This window comes from Podarcis erhardii (assembly GCF_964252035.2).
Source record: "Podarcis erhardii genome assembly, chromosome: Z".
In the NCBI taxonomy this organism is placed as follows: Eukaryota; Metazoa; Chordata; class Lepidosauria; order Squamata; family Lacertidae; genus Podarcis; species Podarcis erhardii.
In genome coordinates, this window is record NC_138504.1 from 1125603 (window position 1) to 1137321 (window position 11719).

Here is an 11719-nt window from a genome sequence, read left to right on the forward strand (position 1 = left end):
TTCTCCCCTGGTGGTGCTATAACATCATGTCACCTTTAGGAACATCATTCTCCCCTACAAAAGGAAATTAGCAATTGACACTTCCCTCTCCACTCTGCAGGTATGGAATGGAACCCAGCAAATCAAGAGACAAAACACAATTAACCCCCTGGATGAGCTGGATGGGAAGTAGCAATAGGGGTGGAACATGCAAACAAGAAATTATTAGTTAAACCACAGAGCCCAGGGCTTGCCGATCAGAAGGTCGGCGGTTCGAATCCCCATGAAGAGGTGAGTTCCCGTTGCTCGGTCCCTGTTCCTGCCAACCTAGCAGTTCCAAAGCATGTCAAAGTGCAAGTAGATAAATAGGTACCGCTCCGGCGGGAAGGTAAATGGCGTTTCTGTGCGCTGCTCTGGTTTGCCAGAAGCGGCTTAGTCATGCTGGCCACATGACCCGGAAGCTGTATGCCGGCAGCCTCGGCCAATAAAGCAAGATGAGAGCCGCAATCCCTGAGTCGGCCACGACTGGACCTAATGGTCAGGGGTCCCTTTACCTTTACCTTTACCTTTACCTTTACAGAATCCCTGGAACAACTCAACCACTTCAAAGCAGGGAGCAGCTCTTAAGTGGGGCATGGGAAGGATGTCATCCTTAATACAGGAAGTTTATAATATTGTAAGTTGCCTTAATCCCTAGGGAACCTTTAGCCTCAGTTTGTCTAGTTACTCAAGTTAGTAATTTTAGGATGAAATCCAAAAACTCATAATGAAGTTTCACAGAAACCATTATTGTCAGTATCTGTATAGACCTACATTTTGTTTCCTCCAAACAATAATCCAGGAAACAAAATTCTGACCTTTTCATACCTTTATTATTATTATTATTATTAGTATTTTTATTAAAGATTTCTTGGTTTACAAAAGTATGTGCAATGTCTCTTTTTTCATGTTACTTTTTCTACAGATCAGTTTCATTTGTTGAGACATTAGTATTACATTAGGAAGAAAAGGGAGAAAGAGGTGGAGGGGGCCGGGGGGGGGTGGGGTGGCGATGTTTCTATTTTGCTTAATGTATGTGTGGGGTTTTTTGTCAGCGTCTTTTCATAACTTTATTGTAAAGAAAAAAGACATCCTAAAACATTGGCAAAATCTCTGACTGGAAGAAAACCAGTATCTGGAGGGGACCAGATTACAGAAGCTCCTTCCAAGTCGAGCAGTTTGATGTGTAAGATGCAGAAGCGGCTCGAGACATTTTAGGCAGAGGCCTGAGGCAAGCTATGCAGTGGTGTCCCCCGCCCCGCCCCCGCCAGTTTAGCGAGACGGAGGTGATGGTGTGGAAGAAATGTTGCTTTATTGGGAGAAAGTACAAAATCAGACTGCTAAACACAACGCCAGTATACGCCACTCTGTAGCCCCCACCATAATGAAATACTGTACATTCCTAAAGCGTCCGCATACATTAGCTCAGAAATCCTGATAGCCCTGCTTAGGTTAGTATGGTGTTTGTTGTTCCCATACAGATTGGTCGACTGACTGTTCAGGGGTAAAAAGAGAGGAGGGAAAGCTAGAATGGAAAAAAATCCATCCGAATGCGTAATTACCCGTTTTCTCTAGCCATGTCCCCATGCTAACTTTCCCTCGCCTCTCCCCTCTTAAAAAGAATCAATATATGTGGCTATTACTATCATTTACTTGGGCTTGTACACTGCAGCAGGTCATTGACAAATTCTTGGTTGTGCGTCTGTGTGTTGCGGTGCTTTATTCGGCTGCAAATGTACATACAGGTTTTTGCAGCTTTCTCTTTTTATTTTTTTCACTTATAGAAATTTGCAAAAATAAGCAATAATTCAACAACATTTCAAATTAAACATTCATTCAGTCAACATAGGATTTCGCCACCATCCATGGTTCCCCCAAACTTCCAATTCTTGCTGTATATTACAATTATTCTATGCCTTCATTTCTTCACAAAACCCCCACCATCCCTTTGCCGCTTTCTCAAGAGGCGGGGCTGTGCAGAGGTCTCCCCGCCGAGCTCAGGGCCAGGGAATGGGTTAGGAATTGCAGCTAATGCACATTTTTCAATGCAGGCTTTCCCACCTTTGCAGTTTTGTCTTGCTAAAGTCGCTCCCGCGCCCCAGCTTGCCAACCCTTTTCTGCTCTTAGGCTGGACGGGGCTCAACAAGTTAATTCGCAGGCTCCCACGATCTTCACCAGGCTTACTTTGGTGTAAGGGCTATTTACTGTCCGGGAGCAAGGGAGGGAGGGGGATCACAACAACGAAAAATGATCCTATTGCGAATGATTTAACAGCAACAAAAACGTTTGTTTCCTTGCCGCACAAATAAAATCTTACAAAGTTCAGCCGAGAACGGGAAAATACGAGGTAATAAAAGCTTGATAGTGATTAAGTCTGCTTGCTTTAAGTTTGGCGGGGCTTACTCCCCAGCAAACGCGTAGGGGTGCTAAATTTGCAATCCTGTGCACGCTTATTTCCGAGGAAACGAAAAATTCACTGTTGCAACCCTGTGCAAACTATATTTCAAAGGAATCCTTCATAGATCACAGGAAGACTTGCTTCCGAGCAAGCGCGACAGGATGGGGACCGCAGTGCTCTGTGCACTTCCTTGGGAGCAGGTTCCGTTGATCTTGACGGAACTTACTTCCGAGGAAACATGCGAAGGATTTGAATGCTGGAGACTTTAAAGATGGATTTTAAAAAAGGCTACTTTTCCACCTCAAATGCAACGAGTAAATAATAATAATAATAAATTTATTTGTACCCAACCCATATTGTTGCCCCAGCCACTCTGGGATGCTTCCAACATATATAAAAACATAATAAAACATCACGCATTTAAACATCACACATTTAAAACTGTGCCTCTCCATTTGGGTCTCCTAGCTCCCACCAGTCCCATTCAACGTGTCCAATGGCCAGGGATAATGGATATTGTACAGTAGTCTGGAAAACACCCGGACAGCCACAGGTTCCCCGCTCTTTGCACAAGGTCTTTCAGAAGCAACAAGCCTGTATGATCCAGGTTCCTAACTGCGCACACAGAGGGAAATCGACTCTAAACCTTGCCCTGCTATTATTTTCTGTCCCGGTTTATTTCATGTGGGGCGGGAGGGGGGTCATTCAGACACGCAGCTCCCTCCACATCCTGACTGCCTGTCACGTTAGAGTGCAGGCATCATAGAGTCACGGAATGGTAGAGTTGGAAGGGATCGCGAAGGTCATCCAGCCCCGCAGCCGTGCAGGACTCTCAGCTTAAGCATCCATGAGGGATGGCCACCCAACCTCTGCTGAGAAACCTCCAAGGAAGGAGGGTCCGCCACCTCCCCAGGGAGCCCTTTCCAGTGTTATAATAGTGTCCATTATAATAATCACCATTTTTACTTGATTAGGATGTGGTGCGGAAGGGCGTGCTGCTGGGAGTTGAGCCCCGAAGCTCCGCTTCATAGCTCAGCTATTAACTCCTGAGATACGTTACACTTCATCTAAACCACTCCACCAATTTGTATGGGAACCACAATACGTGCTAGGGCAGGGTGGCTCGTTTTGAACTGTATAACATACAGTGGTATCTCGGGTTACAGACGCTTCAGGTTACAGACTCCGCTAACCCAGAAATAGTACCTCGGGTTAAGAACTTTGCTTCAGGATGAGAACAGAAATCACGCAGCGGCAGCGGGAGGCCCCATTAGCTAAAGTGGTGCTTCAGGTTAAGAACAGTTTCAGGTTAAGAACAGACCTCCGGAACGAATTAAGTTCTTAACCCGAGATACCACTGTATAAGGCAATGGGGTGTGTGTGTGTGTGTGTGTGTTTCAAATCCGATTGCCTTCCATTTATCTTTTTTTTGGGGGGGGAGAGATGTTGCATATCGTCGGTTCCCCCCCCCCAAACTTCTTGCTCACAACAACCCTGCTAAGTAGGTGAGGTTGGGAGTTTGCAGACGGCTCAACGTGACTACGTAGCTGGGATTTGAAGCTGACCTCTGCGTGTGTTACCTAAGCAGAGGGGTCCCCTGCAGCGCCCATCCGCCCAGCCAACTCACCTGGTTGCTGCGGACATTCGCTGCCGCTACTTTCCGAAGGTCCCTGCAGGAGCGTCGCCCACAAGCCCAGGGTGCGGGACGGCTCCTCAGACATGGTTCTCTCGCCCTGGGTTCTCGCAGAGGCCTCTGTCAGGCTGCAATGGCCACAGCTACCCTGGCGACTAACGGGCAGGCGCTCCGGCTCTGCCCCGCAGGTCGCGTTCCCCAACCTGCGCAACCTTCTGGAAAAGACCAAAATTACGCACCAGTGGCCGCCAATGGGAGCCGAAAATGAACTGTCCTCCGCCCCGCCTCTCTGCCCCTCCAGATTCCGCTGCCTCCCTGACGTGAGAAAACCCTTCTTATCAATAGCCATAACAAAAATATTGTTGCTTTCCTCCCTCCCGGAATTCTGGGCACTGCAGTGTAGCCCTGACACGGGTACCATTCCCACCAAGCCTTAACAAGCTACAGGGAAATGTGGGTCGAATGTACTCTAAAAGTATAAGTGTGTATGAAGCCAAAGTGCGTTGCAAGTTTGGAAGAAGAAATGTGGGGGGTGGGGGTGGGGTGCAGTGTCAGTGTCAGTGAAACTGCCTGCAGAAGGAACTGCGTAAGGCTTGGAAGAAGCAACGAAGGGGAACTAGGCTTGGCCACAGGGGAGACTGGCCCAACTGGGCAAACGGGTCACTGCGCCACCAGTTTCAGCCAGCACCCCCTCCTCTGCCCGCATTGCCTTTTTCACTTGCTCTCACCCACGGGGTGCGGTGGCCTCTCAGCCCCCTTTCCCACACTCTCACGTTGGGCACACACCACTCCTGGCTTCTGCTGGCTTCGCGTTTCTTGCCTACCCTTCGGCAGCCGGTCCCAGGGTGGGTTCCAAATGTTTAAAATCCAGTATTAAACCAGTGTAGAGCAAACGCAGGTACGGGACGTTTTTACTGTTTAACGCTGTCTTTATCTGTGCTACAAGCATCCCAGAGTGCCTGGGGAAACCCAGCCAGATGGGCTCGGGCACAAACAAATTATTATTATTATTATTATTATTATTATTATTATTATTATTATTATTATTATTATTCGCAGGATCAGAGAACTGTAGGGCTGGAAGGGACCCTGGGGGTTATCTAGATTCTAGCCCAATCCCCTGCAACGCAGAAAACGCCGGCTTTCGCTGGCTTCCATACTGGAACAAACCTGGCAAAAAGTGGGGCTCGCACGGCAGCCTTGCAAAGGGAGGCGCTCCGCGCCCCCGAGGATGGAGGCAGGCTGGCGTGAGTGACACTGAGCCTCCTCTCCCCCGCGGAAAGGCAAGTTGGAGGCTGGGCCGGGGATTGTCGCTGCCCATGCCCCACTGCAGAGGGCGAGGGCCGCTCCGTGACGAAGGAGATCGGGCTGGCCCTCTGCTGTCCGCGGTCCCGGCCTGGCTGCTATCGGGGCAATGGGCTTCCTTTTTCGCCCTGCAGGGTGCTGAAGGAGTTCTAGGCGGCGTTCAGCCACGACGCTGTCGCCCTGCAGCTGGGAGCAGACGCCATCGCTGCCACCCCCATGTGCTCCTTCAGCTTGACCCCGAGCGCCTTCGCTGGTGCCTGGAGCACGTGCTGCAGCGGCAGCGCCCGATCCTCACCTTGGGACATACGAGCCAACTCCTTGGGGACGAGGTCACTTGGGCACCCTGAACAAAACATTTGAGGGGGCAGCTGCCCCGGCAGCCCCCCAAAGTGGATGGGTAGTGCCATTCAAATGCTGTGTGTGCAATGTCCCCCGCTCCGTTTTCTTCAAATTGGCACCCTGGCCCTGTCCTGGGAGGAGGTGAGTGAAGGAGGCGGCGAAGGCGGAGGGGTCGCGGGTATGGTGCGTGGCTACGATCCTGCAGGAATCCCTCTCCCATTGCAAACCTCCTTGCGGTCCCGTTCCTCCTGGGCTTGCTTGGGCCTCCAAGTCCAGCTCGGAACCCCCTGGGCAGCTTCTCAAGGACCAGTTTATTTTGAACCCTGGAGCCAGGACTCCCCCCGCCCTCTGTCTCCCACTTGGGGAGCAGCTTTGGGGTGTTACTGTTATTCGAAGAATTGCAGAGCTGGGAGGGACCCTGAGGGTTGTCTAGCCCACCCCGCTGCTGTGCATTACTATTATTTATTTATTTCGTTTCTATACCGTTGTGTTATTGTTGGGGTGGGGGAATCTTGAAGCAGTTTACAATCTACATTTTAAAAATCCAATAAAACAACCCAGGAGAAAGCATGACTGAAGAAAGTCAAATCTAAAGTATACATTTAAAGCAACATGATTAGCAGGAAACTAAAACATTGTCTTAAATATTTCAAAATGAAACATTACAAGGGAGATCAACTACAGAATGCACCTACAATGCAGCAGCTGAAGGGTTGTATTGGCTTGGCAGTGGACTGGATGGGAGCCAACAAACAGTCTACCTAAGTTAGGTACACAGATTGGGGAGGCAGTTTCCTAATATGGCCCTCTGCAAAGGGGAGGGGCTTTGGGAATGAGGCATGAGGCTCTGCCCAGGTCCTAGAGCCCTTCTACTACTTTCCCAAAGCTGGGCAAGCACTCCTAGGCCAGTGATGAAGAACCTTTGAGAGACTGATTGCCCAAAACCCGCTTCTTGATTGCCAAGTGCCAATGTGGCAATTTAACTGGAATACTGAGGTTTTAGTTTAGAAAAAAACAACTGCTACAATGCTAGGAAATGCCTTGTAGATTTCCCGACGGCTTGTAGGATTGTCTGCAAATGTTGTGGAATTTTCTAAATGCATTTTTTTTTCGATTTGGAAAATGTTTCAGCTGCCCAAGGTCTCTTTCAAAAACCTGCAGTTTTCTCTGCAAGGTTTTGCTATCACAAAACATCCTTTCTGCTGTTTCCCCTACATCTTGTGGTTGTCTGTTCAGTAATTTTATCTTTATTAGGGAAATCATGAAAAAGGGAATTACTCTCAGACAACAGGACCATTTTGATAATATCCCCATCAGAGAGGGGCTTACCATGTTTGGCTATGCACAGTGAAATTTGAAAACTGGCAGCTGTCAGATGATCTGTTCTAGCAAGAGAGTTGCAAAAACTAAGATACTAGGAATGATATTTCCTCAATTTGCCTTTGAGAAACTCTTTTCTTTCAGTTGCACCAAGCTGGGCAACACTTTTGTGGTTGGTGTCAAAGTGCCGTCTGACACTTGATGTGTGACACACAACACTTCCATTTTTTTTTTTAAGATAATTTTTATTAATTTCCAAAACAAAAGACAGAAAACAAGAAAAGAAAAACACAGAGAAATAAATAAAATGTGACTTCCCCATACCTCCCCTTCACTGCATCCTTGTTTTGCAATTTTTTAGCAACCCTTCAGTCAATTTTTTCATTTAACTTTTTTGGATTTTCTCAACTTAAACGATTACAGCTGTAATTCTCTGTTTCTTACCCCTTGACATCTTAACAGTTCGAAATTTTACAACAGTTCTTAAGATATACTTTAAATTTTTTCCAATCCTCCTCCACTGCCTCCTTCCTCTGGTCTCCCAGAGTGGTTGTCACCAATGGAAGCCAAGGCAGTGAAAAGGCTTAATATGGACACCAATTGGCCAAAATACTGTGAAATTTTAGAACAAGATGGTGAAAAGTTTAAACTTAAGAGTTATGATAAGCTGAAGCATAAAGTTCGAGATTGGTTACATTACCATCAGATAAATGAAGTATTTAAGCTAGACAGGAAGGTAGGATTCCAGAAGGAGAGGTCGAAGCTAGAAACAGAACTGTTAGAACCCAATACTAAGAATTTGTCTAGAATGTATAACTTGTTGCTGAAATGGAACACTCAGGATGAAACGGTGAAATCAGCTATGATTAAATGGGCACAAGATATTGGTCATGATATTATGTTTGCTGACTGGGAACAGTTATGGACCACCGGTATTAAATTTACGGCATGTAGTGCCTTGAAAGAAAACATAATGAAAATGATCTATAGGTGGTACATGACCCCAGTCAAGCTTGCAAAGATCTACCATCTGCCCAATAACAATTGTTGGAAATGTAATGAGTCTGAAGGAACCTTCTATCACCTTTGGTGGACCTGCCCAAAGATCAAGGCCTACTGGGAAATGATCTATAATGAAATCAAGAAAATCCTTAAGTTGACATTTGTAAAGAAACCGGAGGCTTTCCTCTTGGGCATGGTCGGCCAATTGGTACCAAAGAAGGATAGAATATTCTTTATGTATGCAACTACAGCAGCAAGAATTCTTTTGGCAAAGTATTGGAAGATGCAAGAACTACCCACTCTGGAAGAATGGCAGATGAAGGTGACCGAATTTATGGGACTGGCAGAGATGACCGGCAGAATCCGAGCACACAACACTTCCATTGCACAAAAGACAGAACGCTTCCCCATTGCGTTCAACCATCTTCCACTCTCTGTTCTTGTCCCCCCCCCCTTTTCTCTGTATTCCTTTTTGGGTCTTCCTGACTTGGAGTCTACAAAAACAAAATTAAAAATAATAATGAAGCACCCAATACAAATCTATCCCTGTGTATGCATCATGACGGCGAGCCTCAATTCCTGGCTTTCTAGTAATGAACTCTGTGCTGGGGCGACAGCACATGTGCCCACAGAGAGGGCTCTGAGTGCCCCCCTGGCACACATGCCATAGGTTCGCCACCACTGAACTAGGTTTTGGGAAGGAGGCAAGATGGTGACCTCTTGGCCCCTGCGCCCTGTGCAGGAGAAATAGTACTTATTTCAGTGAATGTTTTTATTAAGTTTTTAGATATGTTATAAGCCATCCAGAGTAGCTGTGTAAACCCAGTCAGATGGGCGGAATATAAATAATTAAATTGTTGTTGTTGTTGTTGTTGTTGTTGTTGTTGTTGTTGTTGTTCCTTTCCTCAACAGTTGTATAGCTCATTGTCCACTACATAAGGAATGCTGTGCCGTTGGCCAGCATCCCCTGGCAGTGCTGTTGGCCTGCTGGTGAAGACATTCTGTCTATGTTGCTAAGTCTTAAGGTTATTTGATGCCATCGATAAATTAACTTTGTTTTCTCTTATGTGGGTTTATAAAGGTTTCTTTGTGTGGAAGGATCTGCAGCTAAACCCCAAATGCATAACTGCTAGAGAGTTGTGAACAGGGGACTGTGTGATGTGGTGGGAAGGGGAACAATAGTGATTTAATCTTGTTCTTGTCACTGCACATGCTTCTTCTTACCTGCACGGGGATAGGATGTCTGTGGGCTCTCCTCCAGACTCCCTTTTGAACTGGACTATGGATTTTTGTAACCTTTAAGGATTATTACCTGCCTGATTTTCATTACTGTATCTGTTCAATCCTGGCAAGACTTTTGATGTCATTAACCCTTGTATTTTCTTGTTTCCTATTCAGCCTGAGCGGCCTCTTTGTTAATAGGGAAACATAAAACAGGGAAAAGGTAATCCAAGTCTGCCGCCCTAAAGCATCCTTGGATATCCTAATTGTTCCAGAAGGTTATGCAACCTTGTCCTAAAAGCTTCTGTAGAAAATCTATGCACAGATGGTGACTTTCTCTGCTGAAATAGATATTTGCTTTCTCACACAAGTAAGAAAAAGAGGAAGGATAATTACTAAATAAAATATCCTCTCCTAAATCCATCCATTTGCCCTCAGATTGTTCTAATCAGCTTCTTCCATTTCAATGAAGGCCAATGAAGTGTTTCAATGAAGCGTTTTTCTTCTTTTCACTTTCTTCTTTTTAATTAATTTTTATTGATCTTGATTTTCCACATCACACATAAAAGTGCCCAGGGAGGCCATGATGCAGCTGTGCCCTGGAGGATCACTTCCAGACAGTGACGAAGCTGCATGGGGGGGGGGGCAGAGAGCAGGTGGGGGCGTGGTGCGCATCCAGGGGGTGTGGCACGTTGCCTGCAGAGGCATGGCATGCTGCCCGTGGGGGCGTGTCGCCCGGCGCGGTGGGGGTGCGTGTGGCATGTGTTGGGGGTGACCGCGATAATACCCCCCTCCCCGATGGTGCCGGGAGCGGTGCACTCCCCCCACCCACCCCCGTTCCTCGGCCAGTGCTTCCAGTTAATACATAAAACTGCATAAAACACATTAACCACCACTTTGCTTGGAAATATCAAATCAGATTCTGACAAGTCAACCCCCCCCCCAAATATTTCCACATATCACCATGAGATTTCAGGAGTAACAAACAGTCCCCTTGAGGCGTATAATCCAAAAAAAGGTTGCCATGCTTTATGAAAAAGATGAGTATTGGGAGTTCCCATGGACCATTCTAATCTGACACAGTCAGGGCTGTTGTCCACATCCTAGAAGGCCACACTTCCATGTTCCAGCCTGAGGCCATCCTATTTCCAGGTGTGCTGCTGCATTAAAAGTTCCATATGAGCTCTTGTTAAGATAGGCATATTGGCTACTCCAAGCAGAGCCAGCTGAGGGGAAGATAGCGAATTCATTGGATAAACTCAGTTCTTTAAATACTGCAATCCAAAACAAGGAAAGAACTACAAAAGCACTATATATATGACCCAGTCTCACAAACAAATAGATGCTTCAATGAATATCCCCTTAATTGAGCTGAGACTGTTTTAAATGCCTCCCATTCCTGCAAATGTATTCTATTTTTCAGAAGAGGGTCAAGGCTTTTGGAGATGGCTCGGAAATGTGTATTTTGGGTGTCTTGTAGTGGTGAAGATTCTGAACTGGGCAGGCCCCTTTTAAACATTGCCTTGGCGGCTGTGGATGCAGAAGCCAGCCTCTTTCAGCCCACGGGTGTTTACTGCAGCGATGTACATGGAGTCCTATGGATGCTCCTCAAAGTGTTACAAGAATGCAGGGCTGCTTTGGCACCAGAGGCAGATCCCCAAATGGTGTCCCTCTCCCTCAAGGAAGAAGGGGTGAGGGAAGATCTAGAAGACAGCACTTAGCAGTTTCATGTGGATGATAAACAGCATGGGAGGGGGGAATGAACTCTGAGGAACCCTGCAATGAAGGCTACATGACTGCCACCAAGCTTCTAGCCTGGCTCTCCTCCCCCTTCATGGGCATCCAGATGGTTCCTTTGTTCCCTCACAGGTTCCCTGGCTTCTCTTTCCTCAGATGCAAACCTCACCTGGTGATTTCTGCAGCTTCAGCTTCCTTTAAAGGCACACAAGTCAGTCAGTTTCCCTCTGACCTGACCAGCTGGCTGAACTGCCTTCTCTTCTGCTGCACTTGAAATACAACCCCTGTTGCTGGAAAGCTGGACTATCAGTCTCTCTCTGTCTCTGTGTCCTCATTTGCAGGCCGTGTAGGATGCAGCAGTCTCTGAGGATCCCTTCAGAGCCGCAGCCCTTTGGCGGGAGTCTTGCTGACACCCTGGCTCCTTTGCTACTTGTTTGTTTATCAAAATACGTATATAATACTCTGTCATAAAATTAGATCACAATGACTTGCAGCAATATAAAACCAAAACAACAGCAAACCTAGCGTTACGTAAAATACATTCAACAAACACACAAAACGTAACCGGCTGTGCATTTACATAAACAATTCTCTTCTGTATTTTTATCACAGTCTCAAATACTTCTCTTGCACATAATCAACACATAAAGTGCAACAATGTAAACAGACGTCCCAATCGATCAGTTCATTCATAGAGTCCAAATATTTGATAGTTTCTGTTCCACATATGTCTTTATATGTTCATA